The sequence below is a fragment of the Grammomys surdaster genome, unplaced genomic scaffold (genome assembly GCF_004785775.1).
Source record: "Grammomys surdaster isolate TR1022 unplaced genomic scaffold, NIH_TR_1.0 126271, whole genome shotgun sequence".
Taxonomy (NCBI): domain Eukaryota; kingdom Metazoa; phylum Chordata; class Mammalia; order Rodentia; family Muridae; genus Grammomys; species Grammomys surdaster.
This window is the reverse complement of record NW_021621071.1, coordinates 6,908,144-6,932,097: the sequence shown is the minus strand read 5'-3', so window position 1 is coordinate 6,932,097 and position 23,954 is coordinate 6,908,144. Positions and strand designations below refer to the sequence as shown.

The following is a 23,954-nucleotide window of genomic DNA, read 5'->3' as shown; positions in this document are numbered from 1 at the left end:
GATCCAGTGTCCTCATCTGACTTCTGTAGGCACAGGGAAAAATGTGCATACACATATTAAAAAAAAATCAAAAGGGCTGGAGAGATGGCTCAGTGGTTAAGAGCACCGACTGCTCTTCCAGAGGTCCTGAGTTCAATTCCCAGCAACCACATGGTGGCTCACAACCATCTGTAACGGAATCTGATGCCCTCTTCTGGTGTGTCTGAAGACAGCTACAGCGTATTCATCATGTATATAAAATAAATAAATAAAATCTTAAAAAAAATCAAAAAAAGAGAAAAAATCTTTAAAAAAAAAACCTTTGAGCTTATTTTATTTGTATATATTTATTTATTGGTACAAAACTATGGGACACATACATTCCAGAGCCATTTTCAAATCTTTCTGCACCCACCTAGAACAAAACACTTATGTATTGGACACAGCACTAGCATCCAAAGCACGTGCATTTCAAACACTTGTGCCAAAGAAGGGATCAAAGTTGAGGTAAACAAAGTGTGACAGTCTTTATTTTTTTTTTTTTTTTAATATTTATTTATTGTATTGATGAGTACACTGTAGCTGTCTTCAGACACACCAGAAGAGGGCATCCAATCTTATTACGGATGGTTGTGAGCCACCATGTGGTTGCTGGGATTTGAACTCAGGACCTCTGGAAGAGCAGTCAGTGCTCTTAACCGCTGAGCCATCTCTCCAGCCCCGTGACAGTCTTTAGATTGAAAAAAAAAACAAAACCCTCTAGTTAGGCATAGTGACACTGGTTTGTAATCGCAACCCTTGGGAGGTGGAGGCAGGAGGATCAAGAATGGGAAGTTAGCCTGAACTACATAGTAAGATTTTGTCTGAAAGTTAACACTAAAACGTCTAAAAAGCTCTTAAGTTCGGGGAGATGCGACGGTATCAGAGCAGGCAGTGAAAAAATGTCACAGGGAAGTGTGGAGTCCAAGACGTAAGCTGGGTGGTAAAGGACCAGGCCTGTGTTAAAACAAACAAAATGTAAACAAAGACCGCCATTACCTCCAGGCCTGGCTAAGGGTGACCGCTGAAGTGCACAGCCCTTTTGTTTAACAAACTGCCTTAATGGATCTGGGAAGAGGTGCTTTGCCGAGACTGGGTTCTTGCCCTGCGTAGTTCCACCAGGCACCGGGTCTGAGTGATTGGCACCCCCTGGAGCAACACTCAGGCTGCGTTCTTTGTGAGCAGTACCCCCTGGGATTGTGCAACTTGGCTATTAAGTCAGTAAAGATGTCCTGGAGTCTGGCCTTGAGATAAAGATTAAGACGTAAATTCTTCTACATAATAAAATAACAGTAATTTCAAGTGTTCTTTGCGGGGGGGGGGGTGAGGGGTGGGGGTGTGTGGGTGAGGGGAGTGTGGGGTGTGGGGCAAGAGGGTGGAGAGGTGCTTGAAATGGGGGGGGGGAAGCTTTGGGTTAAATGTGTGTTTAGGATGAAGGTTGGGCTAGCATTTTGGTACCGAAGTGGGATTTGTGAACCTTGTGAGAAATTTCTGTCACTTAAATTACAAGTCTGGCAGGGTGGCAGGGAATGAAACCCAGGGCCTTGGGCATGTTAAGCCTATTATCATTGAGGTATACCCCTGCTCCTTGATTTTTAGTCAGGGATTTATTATATTTAGTTCAGGCTGGCCTCGTGCCTCCACTTGCTAAACACTGGTATTACACGTACACACGTGGTCTACCTCATCCTGCTCTCTGTGGAGTCAACAACAACAACACATAAGATCCTTTATTAGCTTCTATATCCTTTAGGAGACTTTGGCAAATGAAGTTAAACAGCATTTTTTTTTTTTTTGAGGGGCAGTCGGGCACTCTTCTATATGAATCAGGGAATGAACAACCAAAACTCCAAAGCCCAGGCTCACCAATGTGAGCGATGTGTGTCTAAATGCACGATACTATAATTTGCCTTTTTTTTTTTTTTTTTACTGTTTTTCTTCAAAGAGCTGAAAGCACTTTTATTCTCTCATTTCTTTTGACATTCTAGCATGGGCGGGGCCGATTTATGATAGCATTATTTATAGTTGGAGAAATTGAAAATAGAGATGAAATCGCTTACTCAAGGCTGCGTGGCTGGGGTGGTGGAGTCGCTGGAATGCGCTTCTCCGGGCTCCAGCCACAAAGTGGAAAAGCGCAAGAGCTTTGGAATTAGAGGGATCTTTGAGTAACGCCGATTCTACCCCGAACAAGAATGTGACCTTAAGTCAGTTACTTCACCTCGGGCTTGGCTCTTCTCATTTGTAAAAGTAAGACCATAAAAACCTTACAGCACATTGAAGATGAATTTAGAAAATGCACGCAAAGCCTCCCGACACCCAGCAGGTCTCAAGTAAGATTTGTGTCACCACCCCCTCCCCCACCTCAGAATCATATGGTTCAGTTTCAGTACAAATCAAGAAGAATTCCCCCATTAAAACTCATTTTCCCCATTTTTATCTCCTGTGGAAAGAAAAAGATGAATAAAAATGTTCCAAAATGTCATTTAGTTAATGGGAACCCCCTTTCCCCCCTCTTTCTTTCTTTCTTTCTTTCTTTCTTTCTTTCTTTCTTTCTTTCTTTCTTTCTCTTTTTCTTTCTTTCTTTCCTCTTCTTTTTTTTTTTTTTTTTGACGAGCCGTGTAGCTAGCTCAGTGGCTAATGGGCTCAGAGACAGACTTGAATCCTCAGCGCTACAAAACTAACATGCCTTTCCTCCGAGCGAGAACAACAATCCCATGCTGTAGATTTACCACAATTAAGAAAAGAATATGCAAAGGATAGGTTACTAGAATACTGTGGATCTTTAACTCGACGTCTTATCAGATGCCCTCGTTGGGGAGGAGGGACTCTTAAAACTAGGATTGTTCCGTCTAATCCTAGAGTTATAGCTTTACAAGTCTGGGCGGGGCCTGGTAATTTGCATCTTTAATAAGTTCCCCGGTGACGCTGAGCTGCCAGACCGGGGACACACCTTGAGAAGCACTACCCTGGGTAAGTGAAAGGTTGGGGATGGGGCCCAGCAATTTGTTTAACAAGCCCTCCAGGTGACTGCGAGGCACTCCACTTTCAAGCTGGAGACCTGCTGGCAGCATGGTGAAAAGCATCTGAGAACACAGATTCACTTTTAAATCCCGGCTTCACCACTTACCAGTTATATGACAGTCTGTGATTGAGGGTTCCCCTCACTAGGTCTCTAGGCTGTGTGTGTGTGTAGTGTGCGCACGCGCGAGCGCGGTGTGACTGTCTGCCCACTCGTACACGAGTGCTTGTGCCTGGGATTGGGGGGTGGGGATGGTAAACGGCTGGAGACAGCCTAAGTTTTGTCTGTGCAGGCTCATTTTTTTCCCCCTTCAGTCTACTAGGAGGCATGAAAGGCTGCTTGAACTTGAGAATTCTGGAAGTATTTACAAACATTTCTGCAATTAAGTAAAACACAAGGCACTACTTTAAATAGAGCAATAGTGATGGGGTTGTTTGCATCTTAAATTTGTAATAAGGGTTTTTCTTTTACCCTGCCTTTCTCAAAGCAGAACGTTTTAAAACTTGTGCCTGCAGCATTTAACAGACACTATGCATGCTAAGAAACTCTTTTCTTTTTCTTTCTTCATTCCTTCTTTTCTTCCTCTTCCTCCTCTTCCTCCTCCTCTTCTCTTCCTTTTTTTCCGGACAAGAATCTCGCTATATAGTCCTGGCTACCTTTGTCTGGAAACTCACTGTAAAGCCTAGGCTGACCAGAAACTCTCCGGACCCTTCCTGCCTCAGCCTTTTTAGACTGCTGAAAATACAGACACAAACTACCTCGCCAGGCTTGAGCCGTTTTCTTCCTTGTGGGGTTTCCCTTCACACTGAAAACCTGCCTTCAGTATTTGATGCGTTTCTTGATGTTGTGGCAGAGAAAATCTTTTAAGATCGTCTCTCTTCCTTGCCTGACATCTGACTCTGTAGGCTCGCATATTGTCTTTGGCCAGTTTCCAAAGTGCCCAGGTCTTCTCTATTGCTTGTTACTGGGTTAGGTTTAAGAATTGTGTGGACTGACTCAGTCCTAGGTACTCTGAAATGTTTACCATGCATTATATTAGTTTTAACTTCTACAATCCAGAGATGAACACCACACACACACACACACACACACACACACACACAAACCAGGGTGGAATGTAAAGTAACAGGATCCTGGCATTAGGATTGCAGAACTCTCATCTCAGCCGTTGCTGAAGGTGCAAAGGATGACTGATATAGGGAAATACAGTTTGGCTGTCGTCTTTGGATAATTTAAAAAGTCTTGTTTGGGGTAAATGAGAGTTCTACACATACCACAAATTAAAGTAGAACCAAGAGCCAGCATATGTGGTAAAGTTTGATACCTGGCCTTCCTGTAAGGCATAGAGAATAGAAAACACCCATTTCCAGGAGTTTGAAGGTTATTAAAAGAGTTAACGCCGCCGAAGCGCGTAGTGAACGCACTGTCTACCACGCCGCCGTAAGCCTTCCTTCGATAAATGTCAACTGCACTTTCATGTGGGACAGAAGCGAGGAAGGAGAACACCGCCGGCCGGTCGGCAAGCCGGGTGAGTGCACCCGGCTCAGCTAAACTAGATTCTCTGAGCTTCTGTAGAATTAGGTGGCTGGAAGAGAACGATCCTAACAGCGGTTAAAATAAGGGGTGCCGGCCGTAGCCTGGGGCCTGCGCGATCACAGGGGTTAGCAAGGAGCCCGGGGGCGGGTCCGCTGGCGCCAGGCGCGGAGGCTCCGCCCCTCTCGGGAGGGCTGGCAGCTCCAGCCTGGGAGCAGTTCCGGTGCCAAAACCCTGCCCTCCCCCGCTCCCCCGGAAGTGCTTGTCTAGGGTTCGGGCTGGAGAGAGGCCTGCTAGACACAGGCGCCGAGGCTCCGTCGGCTCAGAGCAGGGGGTCGGGTCGCGGAGAGAGTGAGAAGCTCCGCGGCCGCCACCCCGCGCCCTCGCAGCGCCTTCGCGCCGACGGTGAGTAGCCGGGTAAGCGGAGCCGGGCCTGCGCCGGGCGGGCGAGCCTCGGACCCGGCTGTCCGCTTGCAGGTTCAGCTGTCCGGGTCCGGGAAGGGGGTCGTCGGCCGCCGCGGAGCGCGCGCGGCCCGCGGGCCGGGAAGAGGCGCGTTGCGGGGCCGCGGAGTGGGCGGGGCGCAGCAGGAGCGGGTTCCCGGAGCCGCCGAGGGGACTGGGGCTCGGGGCCGGGCGGTCCGCGCTGCAATCCCCTCTTTGCTTGGGCAAGTGGGCTCGGTGCCTCCGCTGTAGGGTCTGTGCACCCGGGCGCTGAGGACCGGGACAGACAGACCGCACCGGACATCAGTGCCCGATTTTCGTCGCCTCTTGGGTCTGTCCCCCATCTCGCGGCTCAGTAATTATCCCGTGTCCCAGGGGTGTAGTCTCAGTCCGAGGGTGGGGCGCTCCGTGTGGATGCTGGCGATCTGGTGCGGGGCTTTTCATCTCGACCTGCGTCAGGGTCGCCGGGGTTCGATTTAGACTCGGCTCGAAACTTAACTGGGTCTGGATGTCTGCGAAGGAAGGGTACTGAGGCAGTACCGTTCCTCGAAGGGTCTTTGCTCGCTTGAAAGCTGAAACTGTTGGGAGTTACTTCTTAAAAAAACAAAGATTTGAGGAGATTGCAGATGAGTTTCCCCGTGTTCTTGCTGACGTAAAAAAAAAAAAAAAAGGATGCTATTCTCTAATCAGCCTTCAGAATTCCTGCGCTCATCCTAAGTCACAGTTGTAAGAGTTCAGTTGGGACATGGCACAAGTTGACTTCAAAGGGCTGGAAAATGATATCCTTTTCTACCCGTTTGTTTACTTTTGTACATGGAACTGTCATTTCTTGAGCTAATAACAATAATAATTGTCCTCAGTTTCTCCCCAGAGGTTCTTTGTGAGGTCCAACTGTTGCAACGCAGAGGTTTCCACAGCTGGACAGAGGTGTCCAATAAACTGAAAAGTTCCTCGGGAAGAAAATCTTGTAGGCACTCTTAGTAAACAGAGTTTAGGTGATAAACTACCGGTGAAAAGGTTTGTAGGAAATAATGAAGCTATTTTCCACTTGTATTGAGTTTTAAATTATAATCAGATAGTTTAGTTGTTGCAAATGACCTTGTGGTGGTGGTGTCAAGTCTACACAAGTCATCTTCATGAGTCCGGTGACATTATCTGCACTTCTTTTTATGCTTATCTTAGGATTTATACTGTTTTGTCTTTGTCTTTCTGTGTCTATCTTTCTTTCTTGTACTGAGGCCGTTCTCCTTCCACTACTGGAAGGGAAGATAGTATCAATGAGGGGAATGATCTGAAATGACAGTTCCATAAACTGTCTTATGCAAAAAGACAATTTATTTCATTAAAAAAATTTTTCTCTGTGTGTGTAATGCCAGAGGTTCACATTGGGTGTCTTCCTAGACTACCCGTCATTGTCACATCCTCATCATCATCGCCATGGTTGTCATCATCAGTTTGAGACAGAGTCTCCTGAGCTTGCACTTCTGGCTGGGCTGCCTGGCCAGCAAGCCCCAGGGACCCTCCTGTGGTTGCTCCGTGCCCCCAGTCCAGGTCTAGCGGTTATAGGCACATGCCCCAGCATCTAGTTTTTATGTGGGTGCTGGAGATGCCAATTCAGGTCCACATGCTTGCTCAGCAAGCACTTCCCATGGAGCAATCACTCCAGCCCCCCGAATCTGTGTCAAGGTTGTTGATATTCAACAGACAAAGGGGGTGCATTTTTAAGCCTGTGGGAAAATGTGAGTGGAGATGAGTGGCACAGCGTTTAGACTCGGGATGATGTGGTAGCCTCTTAGTGTTCCAAGTACTCAGTTGTTCAGAGCCCAGGATGGGGATTTTAAATTAAAGTCTGGAAAATGAGTCAAGTTAGATTGATTATGTATTTGTACTCTGGATATAGTGTGTTTTGAAGGAAAAAAAAAACTATGGGAGTTGTAAAAGCAAAAAAGGAAATTGGTGAAAATCAGATACTTTCAGGCATTATATCTTTTAACTGTTGCTCAAGTCAATTCAAATGACATTGAGCGTTTTCTGTGGGTCAGACTCTTAGTGAACCATGTAGGGAAGAACAAAGACAAAGCTGTTAGAACTTCAGATTCATGTTTTGATAATTTTCCAAGGTGTGTTGAAATCATGAAGAATTGAATTGTACTGTCTAGGAATACCAAACCTCCTCTGAATTGGGACTTAATTTGGAGGGAGGTGTCGAGTGCTTCATTAAGCATGCTGTGCTAGGCACTCTGAGTCACAAAGATTAAGTCTAGTCTCTGAGAATTTGAGTCTAGTAGGGATGTAAGATATTCGTACAGAAGCTTACAGTGTAAATGAGTATCTGTCTGGATGTGGTGGCATGTGTGCGGCGGCAAAGGAGTCACAGGCACGATGACAGTAAGCTATTAGTCAGGCTGACCCTGTTCACAACAAAAGATTGAAAACAAAACGTGTATGTAAATACTTAGCCACATAGATGGTTTATCTAAAGTTTGGGCTTGTACAAAAGCAAAACGTTTGTTACAGCTTAAGTCATATGTTATGCATAGAAGCACGGTAACACTTGTGAGGTAGGCCAATTCTATTACTTATTGGGTGCTTAGTTCTATTATAGTTGTGTTTTCTCAACAACATAGAAGCTTCTTTCTTTTGAGACAGGGGTCTCCCTGTGTAGGCAGCTCTCTGAATAGTCAGGATACTGTCATCTCAAACATGTCCAGTAACTCCCCCTAGAGTTATGTGGCTAGCAGAACTGTCGTATTTGAAGCCAGATGCGCCTTGTTGGAAGCTGGTATTCCTACTACTTCCCAATACACTTCTTTATATTTAATGTAGTTCCTGAGACAGGGCCTCCTATATCTCAAGGAGACCTAGGGTTGACCTTGAACTTCTGATCTGCAGTCTCGACCTCCTTCCTCTGCTTGGGATTACAGACATACCCTGCTCTTAAACTGGCAGTCTTAAGTTAGTTGGTAACTGAGGGTTAAACTCTTCTAAAACAGAGATTCAGGAGGTAGGACTTGTGGGTAAAAAAGGCCTTTTAAATTAAGAGAACAACAATTTTGGAAATGAGAAGGCTCATGTTGTGGATAAAAGTTAGTGTTCCAGATGACCTAGATGGTTTGTTTTGGAATTAGAGATGAAGTTTGCAATTTATGTCAAGGCCGCATTGTGGAGTATGTTTAGATGCTATATTTAGAAGCTCAACATTTTGAAGAAAACAAGAAGTGTGTACCTTGCAGTAGTTTAGTGTGCAGAATGATTTATTATGGCAAGCTATTAATATACAACAGTGCATACTGTGAGTGCTGGTGGAGCGAGCAGGGCCAGCAGGCCTGAGTGGAGCGCTGGAGAGGAGGCAGGGGTGGAAAGCCACGTCTTCTAACTGTGGATGTTGACAGTTGCACCGCTAACTAGGAATATGAGCAAGGAGTTGCATAATTAGGTTTCATTTTTTTTTTTGATAGGGTAGCCTTAAACTCACAGTTCTGCCCTGATCTGCAGAGAAACTGTGATTAACAATGTGTGCTATCAGGCCAGACATGCTGAGAGGGTTTGTTTTTTTGTTAATTTAATATACTTACAGGAACTACTTAGAAGCTTTTGGCGATGAAGGTTTTCAGTTCAAGAGAGAGGTCAGAGCTATTTTATATATATAGAAAATACAAATAGATTATTCAGATAGATATACTAGTTGAATCTGTGCAAGGAGATGAAAGTACCAAGGCGGTGTGTAGAGGGAAACAAAACAGCAGCCGCAGCACCAAGCCTTCATTTAAATGCATCTGCTTAAAATGAAGAGAAACAGTAAGTAGACTGTTGTATGCAGTGGATAAGGAATTTGGTAATCTGGGTCGTTTCCTTGAACTATAAATTCAGATGGAGAAGAAAGAAATCTGTTCATTAAAATTCCTGTCAAGGGCTGTTGAGATGACTCAGCAGGTAAAGGTGCTGTCACCATGTCTCATGACCCAAAGTTCTATTCCTGCCACCCACATGGTAGGAGGAGGGTACCAGCTTTGCAGGGTGTTCTCTGACCTCCCCATGCAGGTCACGGTGACTTGCCCTCTCATTGAACACACACACAGGCAGACACACACACACACACACACACACACACCCTCTCCTTGCAGGCCCCCTACCCTCAGCAGCTAACAACAGAATCAAGAAATAGAAATTTCTTGACTTTGCTGGCAAGACTGTTGTGTCACTGTCCAGGTCCCGCAAGCTCCAGCTCTTTTGGGGCCCTTTGGGCATTTGTCTAGTGAGTGCTGGGTCAAGACTTAGAGGTAATTGTGGCATTTCATTTATTCCTTGTGTGTATGAGTTTCATTTTTATTTTGATATTAAGGACCTCTGATATTCAAAGACATTACGTGTGCCTCTCATTACAGTGACTGTTAATACTGCCGTTTATAAAATGGTGCTTGTATATCTTTTCCCTCTGGCTACTTACTGTTTCTATGCATATAAGTATGCATATGAGTACACCACCATTATTCTCTTCAGACACACCAGAAAAGGGCATCAGACCCCATTTCAGATGGTTGTGAGCCACCATGTGGTTGCTGGGAGTTGAACTCAGGACCTCTGGAAGAGCAGTCGGTGCTCTTAACTGCTGAGCCATCTCTCCAGCACGGGTTGTAACTTTTTAAAGAAAGGCTTGTTTTTAGTCGGAGTTGCTGTAGAAGCATTTGTTTGCTTCTTAAGAATTAACATCTTGCCAGGCGGTGGTGCCGCACGCCTTTAATCCCAGCACTTGGGAGGCAGAGGCAGGGGGATTTCTGAGTTCGAGAGTTCGAGGCTGGCCTGGTCTACAGAGTGAGTTCCAGGACAGCCAGGGCTACACAGAGAAACCCTGTCTTGAAAAAAAAAAAAACCAAAAAAAAAAAAAAAAGAATTAACATCTTTAGCTTTTCAAGAGTGTGGTTCTCACTGCATCCTAGGTACTGGGAGATGTCCAGAGTCCCTCAGCAGTGTGTCTGGGGGAAGGGTGGCAGTGTGCTTTGTCTGCGATGGTTGGTTTAGTTTCACTGAGCTTGGTATTAATGAGGCAAAGATCAGGAGTTCCTTTTAGCTTTAGTCTGAGTGATGGCCAAGGATATACCTGTCACTCCCACCGCTGTCTGGGAAGTGCCTTCATTGTCATTGATCTAGACTGGATGAAAGTGGGATTTTTACCCACTGGAGAAGTGTATCTTGGTAGTTGGGAGCTGACTTTGGGTTGTACACATCTGAGTTAAAATTCTTGATCTGTGTCTGTGGGAGTCCCCTGACGTCTTCTAGGCTTCCACTCCTTGTTACTGGAGAGGTTAATAATTGTATTCAGCATGTGCTACTGCCGCTTTCCTCCTGGGGAGGAAACAGACCAATAGACCCGTGGCTCTCATAAGCGGATGTGAGTAATAGTGTCATGTCAGTTTGTGACACTGTTGCCACTTGCTGCAGGAGAGGAGAAATGTAGTCAGCTTTTAAGAATACATGTATTGAATTTAAGAGATAATCCTTTTTTTTTTTTTCTAAAATTATCGTTTACTAATTTTGAAGGAAACACGTTCATTCTTTGATGAAATAGTAATGATCATATAGGTGGCTTTTTTGTTTTTGTTTTTCAGGTAGCCCCTTATGTTGTAGTACAGGCTAGTCTTGAACCCTCTACTAGCCAAGATTATCCTGAAATATGTGACTCTTTAAGACCGTCAGCTCTTAGTTGCTTATTTTACAGGAGCAAGCCACCATTCCTGGCAGGAGAGACAGACAGATGGATGGATGGATGGATGGATTGGGGGGGTTGGGGTGGCGAGTGAGTCCTTGGCAGAGTAAGAGTTGGCAGCAGCCTGTTGGTCTCTCTACCCCCTTTTAAAAGATGATGGTTCAGTGAAAACCGAAAGTCTTGGCTTAGATAGTATTTGAGGTGTTGGAGAAGGCTGTTCATCTTATATATTTATGCACATTCAAGTTAGACTCAGGGTACGTTCTCGATGATTCTGAATATGTGGGGCATAGTCCTGCTCCTTCCCCAGTTAGTCCTCGCGGTGCTCGCTCGCATAGTGCTCGCACACGGAGCAGTGCAGAGCAGCTGCCGGTGTTTAAAGTGAAGAGTGTTGGACTGCTGGGGTGGGATGCTGCTGGGTTGAGATGCTATTGGGGTGCTGAGTTACTGTCTGAGAAACTGAAAGAGAACATTTTTCCCTCTCCCCATCTCTCTGTATTGGTGGAGCTAGGGATTGAACCCAGGGCTTTGTACATTCTAATAGTAATTACTTAATTTGTGAATACGTGACACACACGCATATGCACGTGCTTGTGTGTGTGTGTGCATTTACACACACACACACACACACACACACACACACACACACACAGGAAAATTAGAGAACAGCTCCTTTCACCATGTGTCCTGAGGATTAAACTCAGGTTGCCAGGTTTTACCTTCTGAGCCATCTCACAAGTCCCCATTTTCTAAGTTGAGGGTCCTTTGGTGTTTTGTTTGTTTTCAAACTGGCTCCTGCTATGTAGCTTATGATCACTTTGAATTTATAATTCTCATGTCCTCTTGAGTTCTTTGTAACTGTGCGTGTATAGCTCTGTGTGTGTGTGCGTGTGTGCCTGTGTGTGTGTCAGGTCATGTAATGGAGGTTGGTCCTCTCTTTCTGTACTGTCCCAGCTGGCTAGAAACCTTGTGGCAGTCCTTCTGCCTCAGCCTCTCAGGTGGTGGCCATGGGCATGAGACACCCTGTCTGACTTTCATGATTTTAGTTTAAACTTTGTGGCAGTTGTAACTATTTTATAGTTTTGGAAATTAAGACTCAGAGATAGAGTTGGTAAAAGGTAGCAGTGGCATTCAGACCCAAGTATGTGTGAGATTCTTTTTATCAGCTATAGTTGCTTTTGAAATTGCTGTTAATGTTTATATACTTGTACTATTAAGTGTACATATAACATATCTATAATTGCTGGCTAAAATAGATGAACAGTTAGTAATTCCAGTGTAAATATATATATATATAAAATGTATATTTATATGGGAATCTAGATACAAAGTGTCTATCTGTATAGTAGACATAATTGTATATAATTGTTGAGAACTTAAGGCTCATATAGAAGGAGTGCTGCTATTTTGCATAACTTTAGCTCTTCTCATAAAGAACTTTTATGTAGCAAAGAAAATCTACAGCAAGTGACAGAAGTGAGAGAGGAAGATTTCCTGGTATCAGTTCAGTTCTTTTTCTGGTTGTTAACAAGCCCTTAGGATTGGGATAATTGGATGGAGAGTTGGCTCCCCTGGTAAGAGCACTTGTTGATTTTTCAGAGGATCCAGGTTTGATCCCTAGCACTTATGTAGTGACTGACAACTGTCTGTGTGACTTCAGGGATCTAATAGCCTCTTCTGAATTCCATGGGCATCGAGCATTGCAGGCATACATGCATGTAAGCAAAACACTTACACACATAAAACCAAATAAAGAAATCTAAAATGTTTGAGTAATCAGAGAAGTTGGCTTGATTATATTGCTATCATGTTGATATTATGGTGTAATGCTGGTTAATATTGTCCTTGGGCTAGTGAATTAGTAGAATCTGGACCCTTATCCAGATTCACCCTGTTTCTTTCTTGGGATTTCTGTCTCCTGCTGTAGCACTGAGAGTCTTGACTCTTTACTAGCTAAGATGATAGGACTAGGCCTCCTCTGCCTTTTATTCTGATTGAGTGCTAGAAGGACTTGGGGAATAAACAAATGAGACCATGGATCCATCTGCCAATTGATGAATCAGTAGTTCTTGGAGGGTACTAGGTTTCAAGAGCCATGCTAGTCACTGGATATAAAATGAATTCATAGAAAATGATTTTTCTTTTTCTTTCCTCCCTCCTTCCTCCCTCTCCCCATTTTTTCTTTAAATTGTTTTGTTTGTTTGTTTGGTTGGTTGGTTTTGAGATGTGGTTTCTTTTCACAGCTCTGACTGTCCTAGAATTCACTATGTAGACCAGGCTGGTTTAAAATGCAAAAATATCCTCCTCCTGCCTCTGCCTCCCAAGCACTGGGATTAAAAGCCTCTGGCTCTTTTTTTTTTTTTAAGTTGAGGTCTCACTGTATAACCTGGGTTGACTTGGAATTCACTATGTAGCCCAAGCTGGCCTTAAAGTTGGTGCAGTCCTTCTGCCTCAGTCTCCCAAGTGCTGATACTATAGATGTATACTACTGTGTGTGTGTGTGTGTGTGTGTGTGTGTGTGTGTGTGTGTGTGTGTGGGCTAAGGCAGATGTGAGTTATTGCTGTGATGGAACACTGCCTAGTGTACTATATTCTTGTTTGTAGGAACCATTTATATATTTGAATTAAATATGTATAATTAAATCCTATATGTTCAGTTTGTTTTCTGCTCTTTTTTAATGAGTTGTGTTAAATAAGCTTTGGGGGTTCAGAACTATTCAGTTAAACATGATCTGAAAGTTAATAGTTTCATTTAAATTGAAGTCCTTTTAAAGCTTGACTTAAATAGTGTTCAGCCTACTGACTGCCATTTTCTCTTATGTTCTTTTGTGAATTTGATTCTCATATCTTACATATCTTAACAAAAAAGGTTAGGGGCTAGAAAGATGACTCGGTGGTGAAGAGCACTTCCTGTTCCTGCAGAGGACCTGGGTTTAGTTTCAGCACCCACACGAGGCAGCTCACAACTGCCTGTGGCCTTAGGTGGCCTATGGCCTGCCACCCCACTCTCTCTCTCTGAACAATTACATACAAGTTTTGAAAAAAGTTGGCTATTAAACTTATTAGTGGGTATTTAACATTGTGTTTAGAAGATTCATAAAAAATTTCATTAGGGGCTGTTGCTCACCTAGGTTAGGAGGGAGGGGTTAAGAACGGGTCTGTGGAAAAAGTGACATTTATTCAGAATCCTAGACGATTAGGAATAGGGCAATTAGGTTGGGGACATGTCATCTAAAAAGAAGAACACATTTGACCCCAGAAATTGTAAGGACATTTAGTGTTATTTTGTCTGGTGAACCCCTAGAGGGCCTGAGGTATACAAAGATACCAAACTTGTTGACATGGAACTCTAAATGTTTCCTGCAGTGTGATGGCTAATTCTTAGTGTCAGCTATCTAGAATTGGGTTTATCTGTGGGGAATTATTTTGGTTAGGTTAATTAAAGTGGGATGACCTGCCCTTTGTGGGTGGCATCATTCCCCAGCCTAGGATCCCGTCTGTCCAGGAGGAGAGAGAGTGAGGAGCGATGGAGGTGGATGTTCACGTGTCTGTAGCAGTCGAAGGGAGTTGGGTATTGGGAGTCTAGGTTGGGTATTGGGTTACACTTCTGATTGTATGGGCATCTTGTTACTGATCATGACCAAATATATAAGCCTTTGGATAATTTAAGCATTAGAGTCTCATTTTCCTACTGGGCCCGTGTGGATGGCAGGATGGTCTGGGCAATGCCCAGCCTTGTGGAGACAGCATGGGAGATGGCTCTGCCAATCTCCCATGCTGGCTTCTTGTGAGTGGCAGGGCTGGTGTTTCTGGCTGGCCATTTCTAGCTGCGGGCGTGTACCTGGCCTCCAGCCGAGAAACATGGTGGATGAGCTAGGCAGCTTGGATAGTCGGCTTAACCAGAGGCCAAGTTTAAATAATTACAACAACAATGTGGCGCCCCACTTGGGCGCCAATTTGTTGCGGTAAATATCTGACCCAAATAAGACCAGTCAAGGAAAACACAGCTCAATAATTATGGATATAAACTGCATGCCTCTCTGTAGACTTCCTCCTCCTTCACCTTCCTCTTCCTCTCTCCTCCCCTAAGCCTTTTTCTCCACCTCTCCTTCTACTGCCCAATCACTGGCTCTAGCCTTTATTTTACAAATTTAATTGGACAGAAGGTTCACAAGAAGTCTCCTGTGTACAGACTCACTCCTCCTCTGCAGCCCCTCCCAGGAAAGTGGAACTAGCATCAAAATACAAGGCTGGGGCTATCCACAACACACCCTCTGCTTCTTGACCTCGGTCACAGTGTGACCAGTTGTCTGCAGCTTGGAGCTATGGCTCTCCACTTTCTTGGACTATAATGTTGAGCTCTGACACACATACATAAACCCTTTCTCCCTTAAGTTGTCTTTGCCAGGTTATTTCATTGCTGCAACAGGAGAAGTAACTAAGGATGGAATATTTTATAAAAACTAGTGGTGGGAGATATGACCAGTCATGCCTTCAGGAGTGAACTGAAGTGTTCTGGAGGCAGAGGGAGTTCCACTCCGACTCAGGTAAACTTGGTCAGGACATAGGGTACCAATAGATGGAAAAAGATAAAGACAGAGAAGATTCAGAAGTTTACAGAATAGACAGAGTATTGCTCTTCTGAATAAAATAATTATTTGGAAGGTTTTCCCTTTGGTCCTGGGGTAAGATCCATGGGCACCCCATGACAGGTGAGAGCTGTGCCCCTCATCCAGATGCCCAGGGGTGGGGAGAGTTTTCTTTTTGAATAGTGATTTCATGTTATTTTTAACCCAGCTTCTTTTAACATTTATGTATGGGTGTTTTGTCCACGCATATATCTGCACTCCAGAAGAGGGTATGAAACCCCATAGGACTGCATTGCAAGCCACCATGTGGGTGCTGGGATTGACTTCTGAAAGAACAGCCAGTTCTCTTAACCACTGAGCTATCTCTCCAGCCCATAACCAATAATAGTTCTTCAACTATCATTTTGAGCAAAAGTAGTATTGAACAGAATAACTTCACATGGGATCATATAACTATATGGATTTTGGAAAAGATTTGTAAGCACTGAAAGGTTTCTGAATATGCAGCATCCAAAAATTAATTCAGAACCAAGCATGCAATGAATCTGAGGTATTTCTGGTAGTGTGTGTCCATGAGATGTACCATAGCTTTGGTGCCATCTTTGCTCTGATCATGTAACATGTTCACTTTACAGTGTGTGTGCCACTGTGCCAGGAAACGCCAGTGAGTGCTCCCTAAACCACTGTGGCTCAGATTCCAGACGGCTGCAGCACCCATCGCAGGGCTCTTGCTGCCCCTACAGAAGGTTCTGCTCCTATAGCAACATAGTGGGCTCATTACAGAATACATACTTTTACTACTTTCCTACCTTCATTCTTTTTTTGTTTTTGTTTTTTTGTTTTTGGAGACAGGGTTTCTCTTTGTAGCCCTGGCTGTCCTGGAACTCACTCTGTAGACCAGGCTGGCCTCAAACTCAGAAATCCGCCTGCCTCTGCCTCCCAAGTGCTGGGATTAATATAAAGCTGCGCCACCACCGCCCGGCTACCTACATTCTTTAGAATGTTTCAAATTAGAACATCTTTGGGTTGTATTGGGTTAGAATGCTTAAATTAAGAAAAATCTAGAGTTGCTGGCTTAAGCTTTATTAAAGAAAAGAAAAGTGGGGTGAAGAGACGGCTGGGAGTTAAGAGTATTCGGTGCCGGCCGGGCGGTGGTGGCGCACGCCTTTAATCCCAGCACTTGGGAGGCAGAGGCAGGTGGATTTCTGAGTTCGAGGCCAGCCTGGTCTACAGAATGAGTTCCAGGACAGCCAGGGCTATACAGAGAAACCCTGTCTCGAACCCCCCCCCCCCCAAAAAAAAAAAAAAGAGTATTCGGTGCCCTTGCAAAGGACTCGGGGTCAGTTTCCAGCACATATGGGAGTTAGGAGTCCTTTGAAACTCCAGTTTCAAGGGATCTGATGCCCTCTCCTTGCCTTCAGGAGTGCCAGTCACATACACGGTACATGTACATGCAGACAAAACATACACATAAAATGAAAATAAATAAATCCTTTAAAAATAGTTACATGAATTTTGGTTTGGGAGTAGGACAGAATTTCCAACAAATTCTGAAATGGCCTAAATATATTTGTGCCAGAAAAACCGAAAAATAAAACAGCGGCGCACACATGCTGTCCAGCAGCAGTGACGTGAGGAGCGCACCACTGCCATTCCGCACACGTGTGGAGATTTTCTATTTAAAACTTTTATTTTAGGTTTATTTGTTCATTTTATATGTATGAGTGAGTATTTTACCTAAATGGATCTATGTATAATGTGTGCATACCTGGTACCCAGGGAAGCCAGAAGTCAGACCTGGAACTGGGCTTACAGACAGTTGTGAGCTGCCATGTGTGTATTGGGAATTGAACTCTGTCCTCTGTAAGAGCAACAAGTGTTTTTAACCTGTGAGCCAACTTTACAGCCCTTGAAACTTTTTTTTTCATATTTTTTAATTTTATGTGTATGAATGTTTTGCCTGCCCCTCCCCCCCTCTGTGTGTGTATGTGTGTGTGTGTGTGTGTACAGCATGCTTGTGTCTGATGCCTGTGAAGGTCACAAGAGGCCATCAAATCCCCCGGAATTGGAAATTGCAGATGATTAGGAGTTACCATGTAGGTGCTGGGAATCAATCCCAAGTCCTCTGTAAGGGCAACAAGGGCTCTAAATCACCAAGACATAGCTACAGCTGCTAGATTGTCTGGAGAAAATGTTGTTTATGTGATTATTGGGGTACATGGGTGCCATAGTGCATGTATGGAGGTCAGAGGACTGTGTAGGCTGTAGGCATCAAATTTAGGTCGCCAGGCTTGAGCAGCTAATGTGTCTACTGCTGGACCATCTATCTCTCTGGCCCTGGCTTTTTGGGAGTCCTAAAGAATTTCTGGAGAGCTGCTGGTCTTCAGCTGCTGTTGGAATCCTAAAGAAGGTCATTGTAATACAGTGAAGAGTGCCTTGGCAACAGGATAAATGAACTTGTCAGCAAGAGTGAGGACACTCAAGCGAAAAACAGAAGCTTCCTCCTTTAATGTTATTTTATTTGGGCTGCCACTAGAAGGTGTGGTCCTGGTTTAAGGTGGGTCTTCCTACCTCAAATGGTCTGATCAAGAAAGTGGCTTACAGGCATGCCCAGAAACCTGGTGTTTAGTTGATTCCAGTTGACAGCTGTGATTATCTATCACAAATTTATCCCTTATCAACTTGATACATAATCACTCTTCCTTATACCATACTATTTTCCAAATGAAAACAATAACTAGGTCATGATTCTTCCTAACATGAAGTAAATATCTTAGGTATAATTACAAGCTCACATATATTTTAGAATAGATGTCAATGTACCTTGAATGCTTAGTCTTTTAGTGTCTCCACTAAAATTGATGTTACATTACATGATAAATAAATAGGGAAAAGAAAAACAAATATATACATGTTTATATATATAAAACATGTATTGAGTGTGTGTATACATACACGCATGCACATGTACTTTTTTTTAACAAAATAGAGCAGAAACATATTGTCAATTAGAATCATTTCTACAACTGGACACATGACCTTGGCTGATACTTATAACTACCTTACAGTTCCAGAAGATTAAGAGTGCATTGCCATGAAGGCAGAAAACATGGTAGCAGGCAGACATGGCAACTGGAACTGGAAGCTCAGAGTTGAGGGCACCACAAACTTGAAGCAGAGAGTGCAAACCAGGAATGGCATGTGGCTTTTGAAACCTCAAAGCCTGACCCCGTTGAAGCACTTCTTCAGCAAGGTCACACCTCCTAAACTGTAGGAAAGGTCCACCAGCTGAGAATAAGAATGCAGATGCCTAAGGCTATGGGGTGGGGTTGGGGTTATGTCAGTCAGACCTCCACTGTCCGCCAAATGCATTTAGTTCAGTCTCACAAGTCTGAATAGTCTTCCACAGTCTCAAGACCACTTTTAAGTTTAAAGGCCAACATCCAAATTTCTTTTGAGACTTGTAGGTGATCTCTTAACTGTAACTCAATCTTAAGTGTAAACTGAAAAGCAAATCAGATACTTCCAACATAGAGTGGCATGGAATATATTTTGCCATCTGAGAAGGAATGAATAGAAACACTGTGAAAACTGCTGGACCCACAGCAAGACAGTGCCCAGTAGGGCAAACCCCAAACACTGTAGCTTCATGTCTGCTTTGGAAGGCTCTAGATGGCTTCAGCTTTGTTCCTCACCTTTCTCTTATGCTGCTTCCACTCCCTGATGCAGCTCTCCTTGGCAGGTAACTCATGGCACTGACATCTCCAGTATCTTGGGGTCCCTCATGCAACCCAGGCTTTGCTTCCACAACTTGATGCAGTGGCCTTGCAGAGACTCTTCATTTCTGGCTTCTATGGTTCTCTGAACCTACAGAGGAGGGTTCCCTGACTCCTTTGTTCCTGTAACATTCAGAACTCTAAAGCTAGGACCACCTGGGTGACACTGGCAAGTTCAGCTGCAGTTCGGGATGGATACTGGCCCTCTTGAATCATATTTGCAGCAGCTTTTTATTGTTTCTTTTTAGCAGAACAAAATTCATCAGGCCTTTTCCCGAGTTTAGCTGGATGAGGTCTTGCCTTAAAGGTCCCCTTCCCCTTTAACCCAGTGCAGATCAGGCCTCCCCTTAATATCCTTGTCTCTCTGTGAGACTTGGCTGCAACATTGTTCCTGGTGTTCTTTTTCCTCTTCAGACTGTCCATGCTGCATTTCTTTCTGCCCCACTTGGTCTTTTTCATTGTAAACCTGCCTCAGAGTGATTACAAACAATCATGTGACAGAGTCAGGGTTAGGCTGTCTTGAAATCTCTGCTGAAGAGATTAGTCCATTACTTCAAATTCTAGCCTCAGGCAGGTTCTTAGATATGGGCAGAAAGCAGCCTCATTTTTTGCAGAGCATCACAAGAATGGCCTGTCCCAAGGGCTCACGTTGTTCTCTCTGGAATTCTGGAGCTGGCCTTCACTGTGTGTGGCGCTCGGTCTGCCGAGCTCCACCTGAAGTGCACACACACTTCCTAGACCAGAGTCTTCACATTTAAAACTTTGGTTTTTTTAATTTAGGTGTTCTATAAATTGGGATTGAAACATTATTGTCTTTACATATGAACTTTAGTGCTTCTGTGTGTATGTGTACATTTTAATCCCTTACATATGCTTATAATTAATATAATTGACAATGTTCTGATCATATACAGTACTTGAGGTTTCTTGAGCTATAATTAGTAAAATTAAAAAATAGCAGTTGGTAAATTCTGAAGGCTTATTTTCTTTGTAATTATCATGATACACAAACACATAGTTATGTAAGTTAACTAAGGGATAGTTAAGTATACCTTTGATTCATGAGTCTTCTTGTGGAGGGGTGCCATTAATCTTGCAAAGGGTTGGGGTCTTGACTTCTTTTTTATATACCAGTTAATATCTTTTGTCTTCTAACTTATATTCAAAACCTCTAAGACCATGTTTAAGGTGTACTCATGTGGAGGCTGGAGGTTGAGGAGTCATTTCTTCACCTTGTGAATTCTGGGAATTGAGCTCAGGTCATCAGGCATGGTTGCAAGCACCCTTACCTGCTGAGAGGCATTGTGAGTTTTGTGATCAATGGTTGGGGCAGTGAAGCCTGTGGAACAGAAAACCTGGAGAGAAGTAAGTTAGGGCTGAGGGACCGAGAGATTCAGCAGAATGAAGGTTGTTTTTTTCACCGTTCTGGTTGATTTACATTAATGATACAGGCTGGGGAGGAAGTAAGAAACAGGAAATATGTCATTAGTTCTATCTAGGGACTCTCAATTTCTGGATTGCCATGGGCTGAAGTGTTAAAGGAGGTGATAGAGAATTTGGGACAAATGAGAGTGACTATAGTTGTCTGATGGATAGAGTCTGAAGATAAGGGAAATGGGATGGAGAAGATTTCTAGGGGTAAGAGTACATAGGGGTAAGTGTGTATATATAAGTGTTTATATACATACATACACACACAACACACACATACATACATGCATACATACATACATACATACATACATACTGGAGGAGTTCTTTTTAAGGATTGTTCTGAGGAGGAAGGAGGACAGTAACAAGAGTTACATGGACTCTTGTTAATTTTTTGAGACACGTGAGACATGGTGTCTATATGGCCTTGGTAGTCCTGAAATTTGCAATGTAGACCAGGCTGGCTTAGAAATCCAGATATCTGCTTGCTTCTGCCTCTGGAGTGCTAGGATCAGAGGCATGTGCCACCATACTTGGCCACATCATGTGGGCTTTTAAAGAGCACTCTGGCCAGTCTTCTCTGAAGTAAAAACACACAATTCGTGTTCCCTGTTGTAGTCTGTTAGTTTAAAGGTGGCCAGTGTTGGTCTCACTGAAGGAGTACTAATAATTCTCTTTCTGTCTAGTTCCATGGTGGAGCAAAACAGAGTTGACCATCAGATGTGTCTAAATTTCTGTCTGTGAGCATCAACAAGCACTTCATACACACTCCTGCCTTGGTTTGCATGTGTTTATTTTCTTTTAATATAGCTTAAAACTAGGAATGGAATTCCTGAGGTTTTGAGAGGAATAGTGTTGGCAAACTGAATTTTGAAACTAAAGGCAAATTAAGATACCAATCAAAACAAAGAGATACAATTCCTTTAGGAAAGGATCTTAAACCTGCTGACATTTGCAAAACTAGTGTCTTATATTTATATAAGCTTTAGATAGAAATTGCTCTTTTTAAATTGCTGGCTTAGAAATAACTGCTACATTTGTACATTTAAAGTTGCCTGTCACACCCTTGAGCATGCTGGGCTCAGCCTTTTCAGACATCTGGGTGTCAGTCCTTTCCATCTTAATTCTGTCTTACAGCATTAAGGTAGTTAAAGTGGTTTGCGGAAGTCAAGAATTCAGTAAACTTCCATTAAATGTCATATGCATTTAAAGTATCACTTAAAAAAATCCTTAAACCTGTTCAAATACATTGCCATCATCTGAATTAGAAATTTAGCCAAGTATTGCTAAAATGACAAATTATTGCCCTTGTGACTTTGCTGGTATTTTTTTAAGTGGGCTTATTGCATAGTCAGGATCCTGTTAATTAAACAATGATTTTTCTCTCACATTTATCTTAATTTTGTTTCATCTAGATCCTGTTAGTGTGTGTTTGTGGCCTCTGCAATTTGTGTGAATTTTGCCCACCAGTTCATGTGCGTTTTTGCCTCCCGGGTTAAATGTATTTGTGTGCTTTGTTTTACTCCTAGACAGCTCTTAACATTTAAACATTTCTTTAGGATACAAAGTAAATTTTTCTTAATTTATTTTGGTAATTTTCATACTGTCGTGGATGTTCCTATTGTGACAAGCAGATACTGAAGAACGCTATAAATGTTAAGTGTGCAAAAATACAAGTAGATAAGAACTCTGCCTTAAAATTCCTTAAACTCCAATAGATGATACAGAAAATAATCAGTTTCAATGCCGTGAGTGATTTATAGTTTTAAATTATCTTTGAGAAGCCCAGAGTTCTGTCTCTGACAGAAATCTTACTTTGAAGTATACTGATTTTTTTTTAGCTTACTGCTCTTAGGCCTTCTGTTTCAGTTTTTTTTTCTAACAGTCTTTCTGTGAAACACAATACATCTTTTATGTCTCCTCAGAGAAGGGTTATAATATGAAGTTCATTTAGCTAATATCTTAGATAACTAGAATTACTGTTTGTTGAGACAGATAACCCAGGCTGGCCTCGAACTTGATATGTAGTAGCTGAGGATACTCTTGAACTTCTGATCACCATCTCTCCAGTATGTGCCAGCACCCTTAGTTTATACCGTTCTGAGACTCACACTCAGGCCTCTGGCATTCGAGGCAGACAGTCTGCCAACTGAGCTAAACCCACCTCTTAGTATTTTTTATTTTGAACTAGATCTTCTCACCTTGAACACTCTTTTAACATTTTGAACTATATGTATTTGGGAGAGGAAAGGAGAGAAGGAGAGAGTCAGACACACACACACACACACACAGAGAGATAGACTCTGCCCTATGTATTGTAGGATACTGAATAGAGTTCTTGACTATGTCAGGCTTGTGATAAGGACAGAGATACCCTTAGGATCTTTGAGTCCCCTAGGTAGTATTAGAAAAATTGAAAGATCAAATATTTTAGAGCCAATTCAGTCTGGAGTCATTCATACATATTTTTAAAATATTTATTATTTATTTATTTATTTATTTATTTATTTAATTTACTTAAAACTGTGTTTCTGTGTACTTGCATACTTGCCTGAGGAGACCAGAGGTGTCAGATCCTCTGGAGATGGAGTTTGGGTTACGTGATGTGTGTGCTGAGAATTGAACTCGAGTCTTCCGGAAAAACAGTATGTGCTTTTTTTTTAACTGCTGAGCCATCATCTCTGGCCTCTCCGCATATTTTTGACAGTCAACAAACTAGGATCAAAGAAAGATTGACTATAGGATTGTAAATGATTAACAGCACCATTATTTGTCTATTTCCTACCAGGAACCAGTTCTTTTATTACATGAAGATATGTGTAACACCTTTATGAGGTATGTGTTATTGCTTTCTTTTTATAAATGCCTTGCTGAAGGATCTAGTGGTTAGGTAACAATAGTAAGGCCCAAGCTGGTAATAATGCAGCTACTATTTGAACAGTTTGTTTCTAGATGTCATAGAAATGTCACAGAAATATTATCTGGATTGGGTCTAGACTATAGAAGATCTTGAGAAGTTTGCAGAGTGGGCAGTGGTAATGGTTCTAAGTTCTGTCCCTGTACCATGTGGGGTCTGGTGAGTGGACTCAGGCCTCAGATCACCAGGTGTGACTGGCTGCAAGCCCCTTTACAGTTAGCCACAGTGCCGGCCCCTTGGCTGACTTTGGTGGGAGGCTGCCAGTGGGATTGAGGGTGGGTGTGAGGACTCAAACAACATGAGCTTATTAATTTAGAGAATTTGATATGTGAGTAGCATTTCCTAAGTTGAAAACATGGAGTTACTTTAGGATCTGGAGTCATCAGAGACTCTAGGAGACATGGAGAGAAAACTCATCTCCATACTCCAGGCTTTAAACCGCTCTTAGTTAAGTACACTGTGTTAAATGGGAAGAACGGGTGTCAGAACGGCTGAGGAAAGATGTTTGCTGCCAAGTCTAGTGACT

At 43.1% G+C, this 23,954-nt stretch overlaps 1 protein-coding gene across 1 annotated transcript in view; it reads left to right on the top strand.

Moving 5' to 3' along the window:
* The first annotated feature begins 4,902 nt into the window (after window positions 1–4,902).
* Window positions 4,903–23,954, top strand: part of Frs2 (fibroblast growth factor receptor substrate 2) — a 75,466-nt gene continuing 56,414 nt past the window's right edge. The window contains exon 1 of the mRNA XM_028759100.1: window positions 4,903–4,975. The gene's annotated coding sequence lies outside the window, so the exon portion shown is untranslated. The remainder of the gene's footprint in view (window positions 4,976–23,954) is intronic.